This window comes from Protopterus annectens, chromosome 13.part0 (assembly GCF_019279795.1).
Source record: "Protopterus annectens isolate FY-2018-M chromosome 13.part0, PAN1.0, whole genome shotgun sequence".
Taxonomy (NCBI): domain Eukaryota; kingdom Metazoa; phylum Chordata; order Ceratodontiformes; family Protopteridae; genus Protopterus; species Protopterus annectens.
Genome location: NC_056747.1, coordinates 802,832,399 through 802,856,342, shown reverse-complemented (window position 1 = coordinate 802,856,342; position 23,944 = coordinate 802,832,399). Strand labels below are relative to the sequence as shown.

Below are 23,944 nucleotides of genomic sequence, written 5' to 3'. Positions count from 1 at the left end.
GTTTCAGACCTGCCCATAGTACCACTACAGCTCTCCTCTGCTTCACAGACAGTAAACCATCTCAAAAATGAAGGCCTACAAGTGTCAACTCTTTTTTTGGATATGTCCAAAGCATTTGACACAGTCTCACACCAAATCCTGCTAAACAAACTAAACCAATATCATCTATCTAATTCCACTCTTACCTGTTTCCAAAGCTACTTAACTGACAGGTACCAAGCTGTGAAATGGGAAAATTCTCTCTCTCCTCAGCTGCCCATAACTATAGGAGTCCCACAGGGTTCTATCTTAGGACCACTACTATTCACAGTCTTCACAAATGACCTCCACACCTCCACACAGCATGCATCTATAATTCAGTATGCAGATGACACTACCTTAACCTGTGCTGCACAAAACATTCCCACCCTCCTGCAAACAACTCAACTAGCATTCTCTGATGTTGAAAACTACCTTACCAAAGCCCAACTTATCCTCAATCCAAAGAAAACTCAGCTTATGATTATAACCAGTTCTAACAAAAACACTAACAGTCAATTCACTATCTACTCCACAAATGCTACTCCAATTGCTCCAGTGGCACAGGCTAAGCTATTAGGAATAACCATAGACTCCCACCTAAAATTTGATAGTCATCTGAACTTAACTATTAAAAAAGTACATGCCAAACTGGGGTCACTCTACCGTATCAAACCATTTCTTACCAACACAAGATCAGCCATTGCTCGCTCCCAACTTCTATCCACCCTACTCTATGCATCTCCCATTCTGACTAATCTCAACAAAACTGAACTAAGCAAAATGGAAGCTTGCTATAACAGAATTGCCCGCTTTGCTGCAAATTGCTCATATAGAACTCATCACTGTACTGCTTTGAGACAGCTCCACCTCCTTGAACTGCCCAACCTCAAAACCTACAATCAGCTCTGCCTCTGTCATTCTATCTATTACCTCCCCAATAAGTATCCTGCCCTCAAAAACCTAGTACATCACTCAGCCAAAAGGCCTCTTAGATCATCAAGTAAACTACTACTAGAAGTCACCAACAGCTACAATAGCTTTGGAGATGCACTATATAGTAGTTCAGTGGCTAAAAAATGGAACTCTGTCCCTACTAGCATTCAAAACACATCATCCAAAGCCTCCTTTAAAGACCTCATCAGGCAACATCTCAAGCAAAGTTGGCAGTGCCATGATTGCTCCCCAGGCTAGTGAAAGCGGATAACATATACATACTAAATCTAGAGCAATTGATAATAGTTTTCAATCTTACTCACAAACACTGGCTAATCTACAATGTATGTACTGTACCTGTGTACTATGTATGTATTCTACCTACGTTCCAAAGTTCAGCCGTACACCACAAATCTATTACTTACCTTTATTTTTAAAATTAATATTTTTTTGATTGTTCTCTCCACTGTAACTGTTTGTGCCGCATACCACTGTAAAAACATGTCTCTTGTAATTTGTGTGTATACTGATCATGTCTAAATAACTAAATGTGTCTGTAATTTTTCTTTGTGGAGCTTTTCTCCCCGGGCCTCTGCTGAAAAAGGGCCTTTTTGGCTCAGTCAGACACCCCCGGTTAACAAATGTAAAATAAAAATAAATAAATAAAACATTTCAATACAAATATTAAAAGCAGAACAGTGAAAAGGAGTATTTCTGAAAAGCTTCTTTAACTGATGTCTGTCGGCATTTCCATGGGGAAACACAGCTGGAAGGTTCATGGTGTACTCATTAAATTTCCCTTTTTTCTTGTATTTCTTTGACTTTGCATCCTTGGCATATAAAGCGCTGAGGAATTAAATTAGTGTAGTACATTTGAACTTCAAGATGGTGTGTCATGCAAGTAAAATTTTGCACAATAATATTGCCAGTAGGTTGGCATAAGCAGAAGCTGATGTCATCAAGATCTGGCATGCGAATTGTGCAGACCGCTTTAAACAGGTTATTTATATGTAGTTATAAGAATGACGGTGGTAATAACGTCGAACTTTTGTCTTGCTCATGAATTGCATCTATTTATATTTATGGAGCTAGTTGATTATGCTTTGAAATACAGGGAAAAAGTTCATCATAGCAAGGTTTGTATTTGAGAACCTCCGTGTTATAGCTATGAGACTTAAAATGTATGACAGGCAGTGCCTACTTTTCTTTTCTGCAAAGAGCAAGTAATTTCTCACATGTACATGTCAAGTTGATTTCCAAACCCTGGTGACCTATATATCACACATTCCGGCAGGAGAAGGGCTTGGAAATTAGCCGTTTCTCCTGTTCGGAATGTGGTTGCGATAATACGCAAGTACCAAAAAAATTCTCCCATATGCTTTCTAGTCTCTATAGAAGTAATATCCTCTGGAGGGAAACAAAGAAAGTTAGGCCATCTCATTATAGCCCAACTCTGGATTATGCTTGTCTCACATAAGATCTTCCTCATCAACGGAAGATGATTACTAAGGCTTGATTTTTAGTATCGAATGACTTTGTCAGTACTAGTGAAGGTTCACATGTACGCACGGTAAATAGTGTCATTCATTGGTCTAGGAAAGAGGCCAACATTTGCCTTTGGTGTTGCGTTGTGATTTCTGTAGAATTATACTTTGGTTACTGTTACACTGACCCTTCGTGAAGATCAGAAGCTTATAATCAAGGTAGTTAATAGCAAAGTCTTGAACATACTTATGAAACTTCTTTTCATGTTCAGTGTGATTACTGAAGCATATTGTTGACGGAAGGAAGAATAAAAGATACTGGACAATATCAACCCCCCCTATCCCCACTTCCAATTTCTCATGAAATGATTATCATTATTCTGAACGTTTCTTGACTATATTTTTCCTAAGTTACTTCTTTACTGCAGTCTCCACTTTTTAGATGTGCAATAATTTGACCTGGGAGACAGCTGGCACAAACCTCCCAGGGGAGTTTATTAAAATTCTAACACCGGATTAGCTTCAGTAAAGGCATCTCACAGGACCCTGCAGCACTATTTTATTTATTTATTTTTTTTAAGTCCTTCGCTTGAGAAATGGCCAACTTCTCTCTGGCTATAAAGTGATGAATATAATGGTCCTGTAATATGGGTTTAGCATTATAAAGTGGTTCAAACTGCTAGCATCTTATTTTTGATACACTACCAGAGCAGGTCACAAAAATCAGTGCAGATGACATGCTACTATCTGCAAGTGTGTAACTTTTTTCAGTTGTAACAAAAAAATAAACTTTCACTTTGACAAAGTAACATTAGTTTTACACATTCATACTTGCATCTGGACTACATAAAATTAATTACACAGTAATAGCTTAATATTCAAAATCAGTATGCCCACTGCAAATTCAGCAATACTCATGGAATTTCCATAGTTGGTAGCCAACCAGTAGCTGTGACATAAATATCACTCCTACTACACAGCTAACAGCTCCAAAATGCCAGGGCTGCTATGTTTCTCAGTTAACAAATTAATCTGTTTAAGTGCTGCTGTTGTCTGATGCTCACAGGTCCAAATGCCAGAAGTACGCAACATAACACATTCCTGACTCCCTCAGGAAAAACTGTGCAAGCATCAACAAATACATGCTGAATGCATGTGCAGTACATCAGACAACCCCTACATTAATGAAGTATACAATCCTACAATATCATTTACAAAATTGTAACAAATCATTTTCTTAAATAATGTCATCATATAATAATAATCCATTCCTGAGTGTGTGTAATGCTGGACTTACCCACAGCTGGCTCTGTTTGATCACTTGAGTCTCAAGAACAAATGAGGAAGAAGTGGTGGCAAAGATTTTTTTTCCTTCCTGGGCTCAACAATCCTTGCAGATAGTGAATATAGCCATAAAATTAAAAGACACTTGCTTTTTGGAAGGAAAACTATGGCAAATGCTAAAATGTTAAAACACAATAAGATCACATTGGCTCCAAAGGCCCACATTAAGTCAAAACTATGGTTTTCCCAATAACATATGGCTGTGTGAGTTGAATTATTAATAAGAATATGTGCTAGAAAATCACTGCTTTTGAATTGGGGTGGTGTAAAAAAGTTTTGAGAATTTTGAGGACTGTAACAAGATCTAAAGCAGTCAAAACTTAAGGAAATAAATCCAGACTGTTTGCAGAACTCTGTGTGTGTACTGTATCTTTAAGAAGCATATCAAGGTCTGAATGTGCATATATAAATAGCAGGCACGTGCTATATGCAGTGTCATTTTGAAAGTGCAGCCAGAGAGTGATCGTGTGAGAATGAATGCAGTTAGTTTGTATATAAGCTACCTAAGTTAGTTATTAAGCCTCAATCCTGATGTGTTTGTACATAATAAACTGCTTGAACAGAACCCACAAAGACTCATCTATTACATCCTGGCTAAACGAGTGACACTGTTCACTGGAAGGCCTGATAGTGAAATTAAAACTCAAACACTTTGCTTACATAATGCAAGGAAAGAACAAAGGTTAAAAAGGGGGGAGGGGGGTCACAGAGACTAAGATGGATAGACAATATTACTGAAGAGTAATAAATACAAACTTGGAAGCATGTAAATAATTAGTTCTTGACAGAGAGAGCTTGCAAAAGTCCTTGAAGTCATGAAGAGTCAGATTTGACTAAACAACAACCTATACTAGATGGGTGTTAAGTCATATGCATATGTTCTAATTAAAATACCAAACGATGCCAACCTACTTGCATTCCTAGAACCTCATATGTTTGTAAATTATGTACCTAAGGTGGTTGGGCACCACCTTTTCAAATTAGTGAGGGAATAAAAGAGTTAAGAGGGGTGGCCAACTCCTGTTGCAAAAAGAAATGTTATTTTTGACTATTACAGTACACTTCACTGTCAGGAGATGAGATAAATAGTTGCACAAAAAAATCTTATTTAAGATTAATACTTGAGTATCAAGTACTACATCCTTCATATTCATCACTAACATACAGTGTGACTGATTAGCCAAATATGTGCAATTCAGAACACTGTGTTACATGCAGTTACACAAATGACAGACTGATTTAGTGCCTGATCAGAATAATTTTCAATGAAAATGTTATGAGTTTACAGCTTTTTCTCCGAGGACAGTAAAAAATAAGAGCACAGAATTCAAGAAATAAGTAAGCTTCCTACACTGTTGGATACCTAGGAGATGCTTCTGTACAAGGCACAAGTGAGCATAGCTTCCACAGGCCAGCATCATTTGTTTTCGTTCAATCTAATAGAAAAAAAGAGAAATACATAACAACAGACATTACCTCATTTCCAAAACATTCACCTTCCATTTTATGTGGGTGTAGTACAACGCATGCAAAATGAAATAAAAAATGATGTGCCCTCATCTTCCAAATTAATACTGCAGCTAACAAATACGGGAACCCAAAACAGATGCTCACTGATGATTTTCTTAACCCAAAACAGATACTCACTGATGATTTTCTTAACAGTGCTATTTTACAGAAGGCATGAAAAAAATGGGTGCCTTATGGTAATTTATACTATATGATATAAATAAAACATGCATAGTATAACTTATGGAAACTGACTTCAAATTAATAAAAGACCACCACAAAACGTGGAACAGAATACTGAGAAAAATTAGTTCACCGGTTTACAGGAAGGGGAAAGTTAAAACAGAAAATGTAAAGTTTTAAGAACTGCATTTTTTCCCTAATAATATGCTGCCTTAACTGAACAGCTACATTTTAAACATGAGCAACCAACACTTTTTTTCCCCTAGACAAAAAACATCCTGTTGTGGGAAGCACGGGTAAATCTATCACAATAACAATTTACTAAGCTGCACAGTACCATAAATTTTAAAGAAGAAAGGGTTAAAGTTTCTTACTTGTGAGAAAGCTGTTTTGACTAAAAACAAATACCACAAATGTATCTGTTTAAAAAAGTAGAAATGGAAACACTAAGAAGCCCTGGAGATCAACTGTCAGCATCTGCAAAAATCATAAAGCCACCTTACAAACATGTTAATAACTGTCTAGCCAACATTACGTCTGCATTTCAGAAATGTAGACAATGGAAAATACATTTTAAAGGAAACCACAAAAACTAACATTTAACTCTAGATAATAATAATAATTGAAGATTTACTATAGTAAATAGATTGTCCCCAATCACAAAATAAGCCAACACCTACCCAAACAGTTCAATAAAATGTGAATATGGTTCTACTTAACAGAAAAAAATGCACACAGAATGACACTATATCATGTCATGTTTTTGGTAGATAAGTTAACTCTGGTAGATTTTTTAAATAACAGTTTGCTTTGTTTCATATTTATAAGACCTGCATACCAAGTCTCAAGAGAAAAGTCACACATATTAAAGTTAAGTAGCAGTGTAATTGTACTGTACATCTTGTTTAAAATCACGTTTGTTAAAAAAAAAAAAAACAGATGCTGCTACTACGGTACAACAGCAGGGAAAAAATATCCAGATGCTGCCAATATGGTACAGAAGTGGGGGAAAACAAACAGGAATTTCTAAATGAAGCACAGTAACACTTGCAGAAGAGACAAAAGGGGTTTTGCCCTGTACTTTTTATTCAATTAAAATGGTAAGGATTGTGAAAGAGAAGATTCTTTAAAGTCATCTAACTGACAGGCATCTATCCAAGAAATGTCTAGAAACTGGTGTCCAGTTGTGGCACAAAAATGTCTAGGTGAAGAAATGGCTTTGTTGCAACTCTGTAATCCCTGTATCTGCCACCGGAGGATATAATACATAAATGGAAGAGGAGAGAACATTTTACCTTTCCTTAACTGTAGATGTTATAATGTCTCATTCTTGTAGCATCCTAAGCTTATTGGGCCCTACTCTCTGCTACTGGCAAGCTTTGCAAAGCTTAAGGATGCCGTCCATGCACTCTATCAGGAACTAGAGGAGAGCTCATATAAAAAGAAAGAACACCAAAAAAAAAACATCAAGGGCTCTTTTGCCCCAAAAAGGGAAGCAATAATCCTGAAAGGAAAAATGCTAGGAAATACAAGACTAGACTAGCTATATACACAAAGATATACAGATCCACACCTTGGCACTACAAAACGCAGCAAAAGAAGACTCCCCATCAAAAAAAGTATAGAATTACAAAATCTACTCACTTTTCACCATCTATGAACCACCCTCAAAATATTATTAAAACTAAACATATGCCTATCAATATTTAATATTACTGATAGATATGCTCGTAACAGACCTATAAGGTCAGAAAATCATCACCTTCTTCAGGTATGTAAAGTGATCATTATGGAGGATCTCTCCATGCTATTACTGTTGTCAAACCATGGAAACTCCTCCCCAGCATATCAGAAGTAATTACTAAATACAATAATTTTACAACTAATTTAAAAGTCCACTTCACATGAAAATCCATATGGATTTGTCTTTGTTCATAATCTCTTCCCGTTCATACCACTTCTAGCTATCCAGTATACTCAGCCATGACTATACTTTTTCTGCAAGTCTCTCTACCATTAACACTGCCCAAAGATAGCTCTCTTCATCCTTTCATAGACGACATAAGCCTCCACTACTCCTCAGATTAGCATATTTGTCATGTACCTCTACCTTTTTACACCTCTGAAACCATCTCCCAGCATGAAACACTATTAACACATCTTGCTATTTAAATTACCATATTATTAAGCTGCACTTTTCCTTATTTGTTGTTCTGAATTTACTTAGTCACTTTTATATGCATTCCTCCTTGTTGACTTTTAATATTTGTAATTTCATATCCATTGCTTAATGTTAACATTTACAATATTGTATCCATTTGCTGTTAGCTTGTGAATGTGTCACATTAATATTACATGGAAACTTTTCTACATGGGCCTCTGCTGACAGCTGTCTTTATCTCAGTTGGACAATGATGGTTAATAAATGAAAAATAAAACAAATAAATAAAAAGAGGGCAGGAGGGAGAGGACAGCTAATCCAACAGTGACATATTAGAACATCCATTGTTATGTTAAGTCTAATTAAATAACTGTACTATGTTCAAAATCAGATCACTGCTGCAGTGGCCCGAGCTGTTTGGGTAGATTACCACAGCTTAGAAGCTAAGAAGGGATGAAGAAATGAATTAAAAATTCAGGAGCCACTTGACAATGGTCCTAGCAAAGCCTATTCTGGACGTGGAAAAGGAATCTGGTTTATAGTGGTTTGTAAAAGCATGTACAGAGGACCAAGATGCAGCCAAGAATGCTTCTAGAGTTCAGCCTTTTTCAGGAAAACACCAAAGAACCCAAAGTCCTGATGGGCCCAAGCCCTGTTTGGAACTGGCTTACCATAGCAAGAACAACAAAGAAAATGGCGCAAGACATGCATCTAGATAGTCTGCTTTGATACTGGTGGTCTTTTCTTCTTACCTTTATAGGAGACATCTTTTTTGAAGGATTGAGTTTTTCAAAAGGTAGTATCAGAGTTGCTAGTGGAGATTAAATATGAAGAACTTTTTCTCCCTTGTTCTTGGGATTAAGAAAATAGCCAAGAATATCAACAGACTGGCTCAAGGTAAACTATGTGACCACTTTAGACAGAAAAGAGGGATTAGCTCTCAAAGAAATCCTGTCTTTGTGAAAAATGGGACAGGGCTGACTTGCCATAGGTCGTAGCTCCCACTTTCCTAGTTGAAGTCAGAATAAGTAAAATGGTTTTACATGATAGAAACCTTAATTCAGCCTGATGAGCTGGTTCAAAAGCAAAAAGAGTAAGCTTTTCATGTAGAATGTTAAGATCTCAAGGAGAAGCCACCTGTTTCTTAGGAATTTTACATTTCCTTCTACCTATCAAATTAACTTGAGAATGGCTAGAAATGGGGGGTCCAAGAGCAGACAAGTTGAAATGTCTGACAAAATGGGCACTGAAAGAGGAAAAAGAAGGCCAAAGGACAGTAACTCACTCAAATAATGAAAAATAAGAGGCAGCTGGGTGTTAAGAGGGCCCCCAGTTCTTGGAAAGGTACCAACTACACAAAGATTTCCTAGTAGCATTTTATTTTTGCTTCCTTCAATATCTACTGCACGTCCTTAGGAAAAAAAAAAGGTGCCTAAAAGGTATTAAAATTCTAGAATCAAGGCTAGACCATCAATTGAACAGTTTCAGGTTGGAGTGTATCAAACAAACCCTGTCTTGTATGAGTAAATCCAGTCTGTAGGGAAGCTTGTGGTAATCGCCAATGGCCAGCTTCAAAAGAAGGAAGAACCGCTGATGCCTGGGCCAAGAGCGACCACCACCACAATCTTTGGAGAGTCCTGCTGTATCTTTAGAATAACACTGGATATTAGTAGAAGGTGTGGAAAAGTATACAGAACATTCCTGCCCATGGGAATGTGGCAGAATCTGTCTTCCAGGTCTGCTTGCACGGAATCCTGAAGCAGAGCTTCAGATGTCTGCTCTGAAAGGTCACACAGATGGAACATTATGCTAAGCACATAACTTTATTTGATGCTGTCAATTTTCATTCTATCCTCAACTAATGGGACAGAATACCCAGCTATTTAAGATCCCGGGCTGACTCAAGGAAGGATATTCCTGAGCACCACTAAACCAAATGATGCTCTACACCTCTGGAGACCTAATCCAATTTCTAATTAGTAACAAAGGTGTGTGGAGTAGCCCAAGTTGCTGCTGCACACATCATTCATGGACGCTCCAGCCTGAAAAACAGAGGAAGCTGTCATGGATCTAGTTGAGTGAACTCGTAATGGTTTTGTTAAGATGACATCCAATTTATTATAAATAAATGAAATGCAATTAGTAAGCCATTTGGCTAGAGTTACTTTGGTTACTGGTTTTCCCAAATTGATATCTGCGAATGAAACAAAGAATTGGGCAGATTTTCATGTCTTTTGTTCTATGAAAGTAAAAATGTTAACGTCTGTGAACATCTAAGTAAATGCAGCAAGTATTCGGCCTTGTTTGCAAAACTTGGAAAGAACACTGGCAATGTAATGGACCAATTAATATTAGATTCTCAGACCACCTTGGGAAGGAAGAAATCATTAATCTGTAACATGACTTTATCCTTGTGAAAGATCAAATATGGTGGTTTCGAAGATAAAGCCTGAATTTCTGAAATTCGTCTAGCAGAAATAATGGCTACTAAAAATATACTCTTCCAAGAAAGATATTGAAGATCACATTCAGCTGCAGGTTCAAAGGGGGAGTGGGTAAGTGCATGCAGTACCAGATTAAAGATCCTACTCCCCCATGGGATTTTAAAGGGAGGGTCTTAAGAGAAGTATGCCTCGTAAAAAGGCAAAGGCTGGAAGAAGTAAAGCTATTTCCAGGGTGGAATCTAACAGACATCTTAGGGAAACAATTCTGTGAAATGAGACAAGATTCTACAAGTTTAAATGAAAACCCAGACTGAGTAGAAGATTCTGAATACTTTCCAAGGATTCTTATCGACTGGAAAAAGTCTGCAAATATAAGACAGTCATCCACATAGGGAAAAAAGTGAAAGCCTTGAAGTCTGCAGTAAGCAATTACTGCAGCCAGACCATTTGTTAAACCCTTTGAGCAGCACATAGTCAAAATTCAAAGAAAGAACTGATAATGTCAACCAAGCACAATGGGTATGTGGTAGCAAACATGTTTTAAATCTACCTTTACCATAAAAGCTAGTAGAGAAAGCAAAATTCATAGGGAATAAACAGACATTCTGAACTTTGGGACCTTTAGAAAATATTGAGAAAGTAAAGGTAGAGCACAGGCTTCCAATTTCCTTCTCTCTCTGGCACCAGGAAAATTCTTCAATAAAATCCTTTACCCTGCTGGTCTGTGGTGCCTGATTCCAGGCTCTCCTTGACAACATTCATGGTGATCCCACTGAGAAGTTTCGTTTTAGATAGTTTCAGAAAAAGAAAGATGATCTTAACAGAAATATGAAGCAACACTTTCCTCAGCATCAAAATTTCAGGTAAAGAAGAAAATTCTGAAGCACAATATTCCCCCTCTAATACCTGCTTTTCTAGAAGAATATCAGAGCCTCAAAGTGAGGAAATATTTTTTTCTTTTCTGCAAAGCAGAAGAAACGAAGGCAAAAAAGGCATAAGTTAACTCCCTAGCAAATCTCCCTTGTCCGTGGAAACAAACAGCAGAAGCCACGTTTGCCTCTTCAGCCCCTTTCCTGGGAAATTCCTTATAAGAGGACAGACCTAAAGTCTGTACAGTCTCCCAGTACCCACGCTCCTTATACCAGCTATTAGATAAAACACTAGCCCCACTTCCCTTAAACCAACATTGGTTCTGCCTTGCCCATGGTGGACATCCCTACAGCCACAGCAGACATGTCAATGTCCTGGTCCTTAGTAGTTGTAGGTGCCACACTAGAGGAACCGGAGAAAAAGATGGTGGTCTGGGGACCCAAGACTGGACATCAGCATATGTGGTGACAACTGGAGCTTGCCTGATACCCAAAGACTCCCTGACTACTTTTTTCTTTTTGCAGACTTGGGAAGGAAGAGCCATGGTGACTGGTAACTGATGCACAAATTCAGCTGAGATTGAAGCACTGAATGGTAGCGCAGCCTGAAGGAGTCATTGAAGTCAAAAAGACAAAAGCAGGTTCAGGTAAGAACCACTGACAGTCTGCACAACTACAAAGTTCTGCCCCAATGCATACAATCTACACAACCTGCAGCAAAAAGGTCTAAAAACAGAACTTTTTGTTAAATACAGGTGCTATCTCAAGCATTTGCAATGAACATTCCCCTTGATAAAAACAGACAGTATGAATAAACAGGTTTTCCATGGAAAAATAATTTTAATGGATGCGTTTCCCCAACAGAGAACTTCTCTGCCCAGCCTTAAAGGATCACTAACCAACCAACAGTTCTTTAGGGCAAGGCAAGAAAGGTATGAAGTTTTAGGTACTTTGTCATGTAACAGGAGCTCCTTCTGAGCTCCTAACAGTTACAGCATGTGGAGGGTGCTCTTAAGCTTTGAGTAGCTGACTAGTGGTAGGGGATAGTACCCAAATAACTTAATTTACTGCAACAGCAATCTAATATTGAACATATGGGCGATACCAACATTGGGGGCAAACTAGGTTGTACCTCTGCAGAGCTGGCACAGTCGTGTTAATATCAGGCTGTCAGAGTTGCTAACGCCTAAGCATGCTACCCACAGGGTCCTTATTCCAAGTTTTTTTTTTCTGATTTTATACATCTTTCTATAGTGTTTTCTTTCTGCTGCTTTTCTGTTTCAGAAGTGAATGGTTCTAATGGTTGGGGAGGGAGGGCATCATTTGCTCTAGTGCTGAAAAGTCGTTTATGCTCTAAAAAGATTTGCAGATTATAGAAATAGTGAAGTAACGCCTTCTTAAGAAAGGCTGTGCCAGTATTCATAAGTGACATCTAATGGTTCTCACTTAGACAAGAGACAATGAATCTGTCTATTGCAGGCACACCTGGTAATAATCTCCACTGACGTCAATGGCCTTGTGGGGAAAAAAAATTTCCAGTAACCAGTTTAGATCATCCAGATAATCACTATAGACAATTACATTTTGAGCCTCACTCTATGGCACACAGAGATGGAACACTTACTATGATCCAGGTGACCAGAGTTTGATTAGCACACATGCAGTAGGAGCCTAGCAGGGAGGGAGGGAAGTGAAGGGGCATGGCTTGCTCATCTCTCCTGAGCAGTGGGGTAGGCCAGCAGGTGTTCAAGAAGCATACAAAGTGCCATTTCTCTGAAAGAGACTAGGAAAACAGCTTTCCATGCTCAATGGGAAGGGCCAGCGGTCCTTGCTGGCAATGCTTTTGCAGAAGTGAAGGATATTAGCACAGACACCCCACTGCATATCCCCCATCAGCTCCATAAGTCATGCACCTATGGGGGAATGTAGGTTGAAAATAAAAAGCCCTATATACTATCATGCATAAGAGTCTTTGCACAATATTTAAAATAAAATGTACCAGATTCTTGATGGGATATACAGAGGAAAAACTGAGTTTTGTACATGCATATATTATATAAGAGAATGAACTAAACCAATATATCTGAAATACTTACATTTATATTTAATGGCCAGAAAATCCTTCATTTTTTTGCTTGAAATGAGCGCAGCTGTGCAAAAAAGAAGTTATGTACTTATCATAATGTTCTGTGTTGTCTCTCTTCATTTATCCTTGACAGATGGGTTAAGTTCCAATATTGGAAACGACTCAGTGTTATTACAGCTCGCGCCAGCCAAAAACTCGAGTTTCACCTTTACCCACAATCCCTGTATCACAATTACCTCGGATCAAGTTTACAGAAAACTACAGAAACCTATATATATATATATATATATATATATATATATATATATATATATATGGACCACCTTCATTTGCCTGACCGTTCATTTGCCCGACAAAAATTTCGGGCAGCCCAATTGCCCGACAGTTCATTTGCCAGACAATTAGAAAAAGGAAAATAAAAGGTATAGGTCCTTTTCCCCACAGTAGTGCGGGCCTGGAGTTAGAATATATAGTTGGGGGGTGTGGGGGCAAAGCCCTCCACCTAATATGGTTTCATATTGTCCACTTTGGAGTATTATTGTTCACTAAAACCAAAGTAGGTGGGGAGCTTCACCCCCCACACACCCCCTTACTATATATTCTAACTTCAGGATCGCACTACTGTGAGGAAAAGGACATATACCTTTTATTTGCCTTTTTCTAGTTGTCGGGCAAATGAAATGTCAGGCAATTGGGCTGCCTGAAATTTCTGTCGGGCAAATGAAGGTGACCCATATAGATATATATAGGGTCTATATTAGATAAACGAAAGATTATCTTACCGAATGCTACCATGAGCATAAGTCCCAGAACCCAAAACCGGAATAGTGAGATCGCAGTACAGTGAAGATGGGAATATTTGCCCTTTCCTCACTGTAGTGCGATCTAGGAGTTGGAATACATATTTAGCGGGGTGTGGGGGGGCGCAGCCCCCCCACGATTGTAGTTTTGAGTTCCAGGATTTTCGATAATGTCAGCATTCAGCAAGATAAACTTTCATTTATCTAATATAGACCCTATATATATATATATATATATATATATATATATATATATATATATATATAAAACAATATATTATTAAATTGGTATATTTAAGTAGGGGGGTGTGGGGGGTGCAGTGGGGCTTTGTCCCCCTGCTCGCACAGTTAAAGTATGTATTTCTTTTTTTTATGGTATTTTCGAACATTCAAATATTGGACATATGGTCTCGATCATATGGTATTGACATTTTGAATGTTCGAATATATAACATAGACCCTATCTAGCTCTATAGATATATATATATCTAATATATTATTAAATTATCTAACCTATCTCTCCTGCGAAGTCTCATATTGTACTCTTGTGTATATACATTCTGAAAGATATTTTAAGCAAATGTTTCCTTTTATCGCATAATTCTGTATATGTTTTCTTTAACTTGTTAAGTAGTAGTTAGCGGAGCTTTTCTCCTCGGGCCTCCACTGAAAATGGACATGTATCCAGTTGGACTAGCCCGGTTAACAAATGTAAAATAAAAATAAATATATATATATATATATATATATATATATATATATATAGATATAGATATATATATATATATATATATCTATAGAGCTAGATAGGGTCTATGTTATATATTCGAACATTCAAAATGTCAATACCATATGATCGAGACCATATGTCCAATATTTGAATGTTCGAAAATACCATAAAAAAAAGAAATACATACTTTAACTGTGCGAGCAGGGGGACAAAGTCCCACTGCACCCCCCACACCCCCCTACTTAAATATACCAATTCCAAGACCGCACTTCAGTGCAGAAAAGGGAAATTCTCCCATTCTGCACCGTATGGCGCCGTTAAAGTCAATCTGTGAACACTTGAAATGTCGATCATATGGTCTCGACCATATGTCGTTCGACATTTCAAGCGTTCGTTTAATTGACATAGATCCTATAGATAGACAGATAGACACACACACACATATATATGTATATATATATATATATATATATATATATATATATATATATATATATATATATATATATATATATATATATATATGAAGGAAGCCCAAATGGAAGCCATATCTATTGTGTTTGAAAAAAAATCACAATAATTCAAGGATATATAATCCACTCCAACAAAAAAATCTCTAAAGTTCAGGGGATGTGGGGGAGGGGGGTCAAGGATAAATAAAGATAGACAACACAGATGGAACATTACGGTGAGTACATAACTTCTTTATCTGATGTTGTCAATCTTCATTTTAGCCTTGACAGATGGGACACAGTCCCCCAGCTACCTAAAATCTTGGGTGGACTACGGAAGGATATTCCTGAGCACCATCGAACCAAAGGATGTTCTTCCCCTAGAGACCAAATCCAATTTATAATGAGTAATAAAGGTATGGGGAAAAGCCCAAGTAGCTGCTGCACAAATATCATCCATTGAAGCTCTAGAGTGAAAACTTGCCGAGGTGGCTACAGATCTTGTAGTGTGTGTTTTCACAGGCCTAGGCAAGGTTAATTTATTTTTATCATAAATAAATGAAGTGCAGTCTTTCAGCTACCTCGCGAGTTACCTCGCTGACTGGCTTACACAATTTTGCACTGAAAAGCAAAACAAATAGTGGATTTGATTTTCGAATGTCTTTTGTTCTGTGAAGATAGAAATGTAACTGTCTATGAACATCAAGTAAATGTACGGAATAGTCCCCTTTGTTGGAAAATTTTAGAAAGAAAGCTAGCAAATTAATCAACTGACTCAAAAAAACTGCCAGAACCAAATAAATAAAAAACAAAAAAATACCAGGAAGAGATCAGCAAAATAAATCCACAAAGCTCCAAACAAATAGCGTACCAAAAATTTATTGCCCGCTTTCATCAAACGACTTCATCAGAATAAATTTAGTTAAAAAACAGTGCCTTAAATACATTTAATTAACAAGCAATTATCCTAACTAATTAAGTAATAATAAAATTTAAAAAATATAGACCATCATGAAATAAAAAAGAGAGATGCATCAAAATCTTTGTTAATACAAAGTTTATGATATTTTAAAAAAACATTTTACATTAATGGTTTCATTTAAGCCCGGAATTTTATCTGATTTTAACCTAATTTGCCAGATAGTCTCCCTCTGTTCTAAATAATTCTTAAAATCACCTTCCCTCATATCTGTTGTACATGTTTCTAATACAGAAAACGTAAATTTTTTAAAAGACGGACAAACAACAGAGTGTTTATACAAAGCATTAGTATGGTCCCTGGTTTTTATACTGTAGAAATGTTCTTTAATATGTGTACTTAAACTTCTCGTAGTCATTCCTACATAAAATGCAGGACAGATAGTACACATACTAATGTAAACATCTCCATGGGTAGAACATTTCTACAGTATAAAAACCAGGGACCATACTAATGCTTTGTATAAACACTCAGTTGTTTGTTCATCTTTTAAAAAATTTACGTTTTCTGTATTAGAAAAAGTACAGTTTTGTACCTACCATAAATGTAGATGTCCGATAGGCATGCATCTGCAGTCCTTACAAATGGGTTGTCCTGTCGTCAGGCAGCCCTTCGGTCGGCCAGATTCCAAAGTCTGGGTCTGGCCTCGGCTGATGTCGCACTTCACCCAACGTCATAGCTGCAGTTATTCGGGTATAAAGGTATCAGCCGATGCCATCTTCCTCAGTGTTTCTTGCCCCAGATGCCAGGTGCCCTCTAGGAAGGCTAAATTTGGATAATTGCAAAAGTTTCCAAATAAGAGAGAGCAAATAAAAATAACCATGTATATACATATATACAAACAAATACACCATAATAGATTCCCCCATCTAGCTAGAAGATGGGAAAATACCCTAGGAGTACCTCAGAGGGGAAGGAGGGTGGGTAATCCTGACTGCAGATGCATGCCTATCGGACATCTACATTTATGGTAGGTACAAAACTGTACTATGTCCTTCAAGGATGCATCTGCAGTCCTTACAAATGGGTAGAATACCATAGCCAAACTGGGGGAGGAGGAGTAATAAGATTATGGTGTAGTTAAGATCCCTTGCAAAACAGCAGTGGCAAAACCTGCTCGGGATCTGAAGTATAAGGGTAAATTATAATGCTTGGCAAATGTAGGCACGGAGCTCCAAGTAGCAGCCTCTAAAATGTCTTTGGTAGCCACTCCTCGTAAAAAAGCTGCGGTAGTGGCTGTAGCCCTTGTAGAGTGAGGTCTTATGTTTTCTGGAGTTTTCTTCCCATGGTAAGAGTAACAACGTAGTTGTCTATGCACATCCAAGGTATGCAACAGTCTTTCTCCCCTGTTCTGTGGGTTGGGGAAGAATGTAGGTAGGTGGATAGCCTGGTTTAAAGATACCCTGGAGACCACCTTTGGCATAAAAGTAGGATTAGTTCTCATGGACACTCTATCTTGATGGAAGATCAGGAAGGGTTGTACTGCCATTAATGCCTGTAGTTCAGAAACCCTTCTTGCTGAAGTGATTGCAAGCAGGAAAGCAGTTTTCCATGATAAGTACTGTAATTCTGCTGTTGCTGCTGGCTCGAAAGGAGGGAGTGTCAACTTTTCTAGCACAAAGTTCAAGTCCCATGCTGGCAATGGTGGCTTTCTAGGTGGTTTTACATTTTTAATTCCTCTTAGAAACTGCCTGAGCAGAGGATGTGAGAAGACTGGAGGATCCAAGTTGTATTCTGCTGAAATAGCTGATGCATGAATCTTAATGGAAGAATAGGACAGGCCATTGTGGAAGAGCTCTGCCAAGTATTCCAGGATGTTAGCTATGTTTACCAGTGGCACATCTTCTCCTTTTGTAGTACTCCAAATGAGATACCTTTTCCATTTTGCTGAATAATTTTTTCTTGTTGAGGGTCTGCGAGCCTCCAAGATAATGTCTTTAACCCTTTGAGATAAAACTGGATTATTTGGTCTTATGCAATGTTCCAGGCAGTCAGCTGCAGTGTTTTCAGGTTTGGATGCAGGGTTTTGAAGTTGTTCTGTGTTAACAGTAAGGGAACTAGGGGCAGAGGCCATATTTGTTCCCGAGACATACTCCTCAGTAATGGGTACCAATGTTGCCTTGGCCAGTCTGGAGCTATCAGGATGATCCTTGGACGGTCTTCTTTGATCTTCAATAGCACCTTGTGCATCAAAGGAAGAGGTGGGAATGCATATGCTGTCAGGTTTTTCCAACTGAAAGATAGGGAGTCCACTTTCCAAGCAAGTGGGTGGTACGTCCTCGTGCAGAATTTCTTCAGTTGGTGATTGTGTGGGGATGCAAATAAGTCTATGTCTGGTAGCCCCCATATCCCTGTAATGGTTTTGAAGATGTCCGGATGCAGCATCCATTCGTGGGCATCCATGGTAGTTCTGCTTAGGATGTCTGCTAGTATATTTTCTTTTCCTGGCACAAAAATTGCTTGTAACTGAATGTTGAAACTCAGGGCCACATTCCAGAGGTCCATTGCCATCCGGCATAGAGGGTATGAATGTGTGCCTCCCTGTTTGTTGATGTACCAAATAACTGTGGTGTTGTCCGTCCTTATCAACAGTTGACCCTGTCGAAGAAATGGTCTGAATGTCTGAATTGCCAGTTTTACTGCCAGCATTTCCTTTTGATTTATGTGTAGGTGCAGCTGGTCTTGAGTCCATAAGCCTTGTATGCACTTGTCCAGCATGTGCGCCCCCCAACCGAGGTCTGAGGCGTCCGTTGTGATGGTCTGGCTTGGTTGAGTGCTGTGGAAGGGCAGTCCTTTGTTTGATTGACAGGCCTGAGCCCACCATTGGAATTCTTGCTTCAGGCATGGAATTATTGGAATTTGAGCTTCTAGGCTGTGCTTGTGCTGAGACCATAAATTCCTTAGGTACCCACTGTAACTTTCTCATATGTAGTCTGGCATGTGGAATCAATATTATGCAGGATGCCATGTAACCCAGGGCTTGCAGGACTTTCCTTGCTGTTAGCTGGTTCTGCTTTGTTAATGCCATGAAGTAGAGAGGGAGTTTCTCCTGTTTTTCTACTGTTAGGAATGCCATTTGTTTTGATGTGTCCAGCTCTGCACCCAAGAAGGTTATCCTTTGGGATGGTATCAGCCTTGACTTTTTTATATTGACTGTGTATCCCAGGGCTTGCAGTAGATGAATGACCCTTTTCAAGTCTTGTGTTAACTTGTTTTTGTTGTCCGCTTGTAGCAGGCAGTCGTCCAGGTAAGGGTAGATTTGAATTCCCTGAAGCCTGCAATGAGCAATTACTGATGCCAGGCATTTCGTGAACACTCTGGGCGCAGTAGATAAGCCAAAGGGCAATGCTGAGAATTGATAATGCTCTGATCCTGCAAGAAATCTGAGGTATCTTCTGCAATTTGGTCGTATGGGGACGTGCAGGTATGCCTCCTTGAGATCTAGAGTTACCAGCCAAGACTCCTTGCCCAACATGGGAAGAAGTTGCTGTAGGGTCAGCATTTTCAATTTTGGGACAATGAGGTATGTGTTTAAAGCGGACAGGTCGAGAATAGGTCTCCATTGGTTTTCTTTTCTTGGTACCAGGAAGAGTCTGGAGTAAAATCCTTGCCCTTGTTCCATAGATGGTACCTTTTCTACAGCTCTCATCCTTAGTAAGTGAGTTATTTGTTTTAGAGCTTCTGCCTTTTGATTTGGAGGTAGGTTTGGCATTCCTCTCTTCCTTGGTAGAGTATGGAAGTGAAACCTGTAACCTTGGTCTATTGTCTGTAAAATCCATTTGTCTCTTGTGATGAAATGCCAGTTTACTGTAAATAAGGCTAGCTTTCTGCCTAAGGGTGCTTCTAGTTGTTCCCTGGTAGGCGGTGCCAGAGCCAAGTCACTGTGATTGTCCTGTTGTAGTGGTGGTGGCTGGATCTGTGGCTGTACCTCGCTGGTTGTTAGCCTGCCACTGGCGTCCCCTGTAGGCACCTCTGGATTGACCCCTGCCTCTTGAGCACCTATTCCTGCCTCTCTGAGCTCTGGAGGTGTCTGGAAAGGACCAATTCTTGGAAGGCCAGTTCCTGCTAAACCTTGGAGGTTGGACCTGCAAGAAATCCTTGACTGTCTGGACAGATTTCGCTTTCTCCTCCACCTTCTTCAGCACCTGCTGTGCAGGGGAGCCAAACAAATTGAGCTTATCCATGGGAGCATCTAGGAGCTTTGATTTAACATGGTCTGGTAAGGACTGCTCTTTTAACCATGCATGTCTTCTGATCACTGTACCAGTCATGGCTGATCTAAAGGAAGCCTCCAGTGCATCACAGCCACATTTTAAGGAATGATTACTGACCTGCTGAATGTTATGTACCATTTCCTGAACAGATTTTTTGTCTAATGGTTCATCCGAGGACAGCTTTTTAGTTAACTGGTCTAACATAAATTCTTGATACTGAATCATGTGGAATTGACAGTTCAAGGCCCTAGCTGAAAGAGTAGCAGAAGTGTAAACTTTTTTACCCCATCTCTCTAAGGCCCTAGATTCCCTTTCAGAGGGGAGGGGGTTTTTGGCAGAGGAAGCTGCTACAGCCTTAGGTCCCTGGGAGATATTTTCGGGATCTGCAAATGGAGCCTTATACAAATGATAATGTGTGTCCGGAACCCTGTAGTACCTATCGGGCTTAGCAGGGGCCGGAGGAAGAGAATCAGGAGCAGTACAAGCATCATTAAATGCATCATCCACAACAGTTAGTACTGGAGGAATGGCTAAAGGCCTATGCTGTGGCAAATGCAGAAAGGTTCTAAGCCTTTTCGTAGAGTCTGAAAAATCCTGGCCCTGCCATTGAAATTGTTCCCTCATAGCATGCAAGGTTTCCCCAAAAGAAAATTCCTCAGGCGGAGAGGCAGAAGGAATGGACTCTTCAGCATCAGAATCTTCATAAGGAGAAAAAGGGCCCTCTGGAGGGTTAGAATTATCTGATTCATCAGAGGAGTCATCTGTAGAAACTGGCTCAGGGGGCTCTACTCTAGGCCTCTTCTCTGGAGGTGGGTGAGAGGCCCTGTCTGGGTGAGGTTGGGATCCCCGGATCAAAGAAATGAGATCCTCTGCTAGACTAAGCATTTGTGAACTAGAGCTAGGCCTGTGAGAGGGGGTCTTAGCAGGCACAGTTTTAGTTGATCGTGCTGCTTTAGCCCTGGCAAAGGCCTTAATCGACATGGTTGCAGGTGGCCTAGCAGCTCCACGTGCAGGGGTAGAAATATCCAAAGGGATAGTATCAGATAAATCCTGAGAACCTGCAAGAGCGGGTGGGATTTCAGTAGCAGATTCTACCATGCTGGATGAGGCCTCGGCAGGAGGTAAGCTTTCGGCCGAAGGAAGAACCGTAGACTCGGTTTCATCCAAAACAGAGACACTCGCGGCTGGCTTAACCGCGGTTTCGGCCGAAACCGCGAACCGCGAGTGTCGGTCCTTTTCCTTGCGCTTTTTAGATATTTGCGTAGTCGGAGTATCCGACGGCATAATGTAAGCAAAAGCGGAGCCGAAAAACTCCTCAGCAAATTCCGACCGACGTCTAAGCGTTCGTCGGTTGAAAGAAGCACAGGCTAGACAAGCTGCTACGTCGTGGTCTGGGCCTAAACAAGGTAAGCAGTACGAGTGGAAATCTTTATGAGGTATTTGTTTCCCACAAGTTAAACAGTTATTCACTTTTTCTGACATCGACTGAGGCAAGAAAGAGTCCCCAACGGGGTACTTAGCTTTTTAGAAGTCTTCGGTAGTAGTAATCTCTGGTTCTGACCGACCGGCACTTGCGAACAGCTTCTGCTTCGGGCGCCACGCGGCAAGAAAGACTGAGGAAGATGGCGTCGGCTGATACCTTTATACCCGAATAACTGCAGCTATGACGTCGGGTGAAGTGCGACATCAGCCGAGGCCAGACCCAGACTTTGGAATCCAGCCGACCGAAGGGCTGCCTGACGACAGGACAACCCATTTGTAAGGACTGCAGATGCATCCTTGAAGGACATCATGTACAACAGATATGAGGGAAGGTGATTTTAAGAATTATTTAGAACAGAGGGAGACTATCTGGCAAATCAGGTTAAAATCAGATAAAATTCCGGGCTTAAAAAATGTTTTTTAAAATATCGTAAACTTTGCATTAACAAAGATTTTGATGCATCTCTCTTTTTTATTTCATGATGGTCTATATTTTTTTAAATTTTATTATTACTTAGTTAGGATAATTGCTTGTTAATTAAGTGTATTTAAGGCACTGTTTTTTAACTAAATTTATTCTGATGAAGTCGTTTGATGAAAGCGGGCAATACATTTTTGGTACGCTATTTGTTTGGAGCTTTGTGGATTTATTTTGCTGATCTCTTCCTAAATTAATCAACTGATTGATGTTAGACTCAGACTACCTTGGGTAGAAAAGGAGGGGTTTGTTTGTAAAGACCCTCTATCTTTGAGGAAAATCAGATAAGTGGGTTCAGATCACAAGGCCTGAATCTCTGAAATTCTGGCAGAGGTAACAGCTACTAAAAACAGTGCCTTCCAAGACAAAAACTTCAGATCACATTCTGCAGAGGGCTCAAAGGGAGAATGTATCATGGTCTGCAACACTAAGTTTAGATCCCAAGGGGGTGTCTGATCTCTGAAAGGGGGTTTCAACAAAAGTGTGCCTCTTAGGAATGATTTACAAAGTCTATGAGAGGCTAAAAATGTTCTTCCAAACCAATGTGGAAATTAGAAATTACAGCTAATTGTAATCTAATGGTAGAAGGGGAAGATCCAGCATGGGAAACGGAGTCTAAAAAGTCTAAAATATGCTCTATTGAAGCCAAAAAGGGATTAATATATTTTTCATAGGACCAAATGATAAATCTCTTCCACTTGTTAGAGCATTGTTTATGAGTTGAAGGTTTATGAGCCAACAAAAGGATGTGGTGTACTGGGGAGGAAATATTAGGATGCCTGGAAACTAATGGAATTGGAGGAACCATGCTGCCAGCTTCAGGTTCAAAATGTCTGGACGAACAAGTCCACCTGGATGGGACAGAAGTTCTGAAACCAGGTCCAGAATCCAGGGTTGTTGAACCCGATAAGGCCAAAGGAAGTGGAACCAAATCTGTTTGGGCCAAAAGGGGTGCAATAAAGATTACTGTGCTTTTCAATTTTAGTGCTTTCTGTAAGAATTTTGGAATTAGGGGCATCAGGGGAAATGCATACAGAAGACCGGGGGGGGGGGGATTGTGGAGGAGAGAATCCCTGGGTGACTTCCCCGGAGGGGGAATCAGGATGAAGTAATTGCTGGACTTGTTTAGGGGAGAGGCAAAAAAGTCACAGCAGGGTCAACCCCAATTATAGATCATTTTTGCCACTTTTGGATTGACAGACCACTCGTGAGGCTGAAGGATACATCTGCTCAGCTTGTCTGCAACCACAATGGAACTTCCCAGAATGTGCGTTGCTATTAGAAAGTGGTTGGAAGAGATCGCCCACTACCACACTGAGAGCTTCTTGGCAAAGGGGTAAGACTTGGTTCCTCCCTGCTTGTTGATGTACCAAACTTCTGACATATTGTCTGTTTGAATTGTAATTGTTCTCGGAGGAAGAGCTATCTGAAAGGCCTGCAATGCTAGAAGCACCACTTATCTCCAGGACATTAATGTGTAAGTTGACCTCTAATGGGGACCAAGTGCCTTGGACAGACTTGCCTAGAAAACGTCCCCCTCACCCCATCTGGGAGGTGTCCATGGTCACTATGACTGCGGGCTCTGGAAGAGCAAATGGGGTGAACATGGAAAATTTGATCAGAATCCATCCCTTTTGCAATAACTGGCGATCAGAATTTGGTCTGACAAAGGTTGGTGAAGGATAAACCACTGAGAAGCTAGCAGCCACTGCAGAATTCTCATATGAAACCTGGCTAGAAGTACTAGAGTTATTGATGCTGCCATCGACCCTAGA

At 39.7% G+C, this 23,944-nt stretch overlaps 1 protein-coding gene across 1 annotated transcript in view; it reads right to left on the bottom strand.

The window, feature by feature from the left end:
• VMP1 (vacuole membrane protein 1) overlaps positions 1 to 23,944 on the bottom strand; it is a 1,640,696-nt gene that overhangs the window by 1,183,545 nt on the left and 433,207 nt on the right. The gene's annotated exons all lie outside the window — the stretch shown is intronic.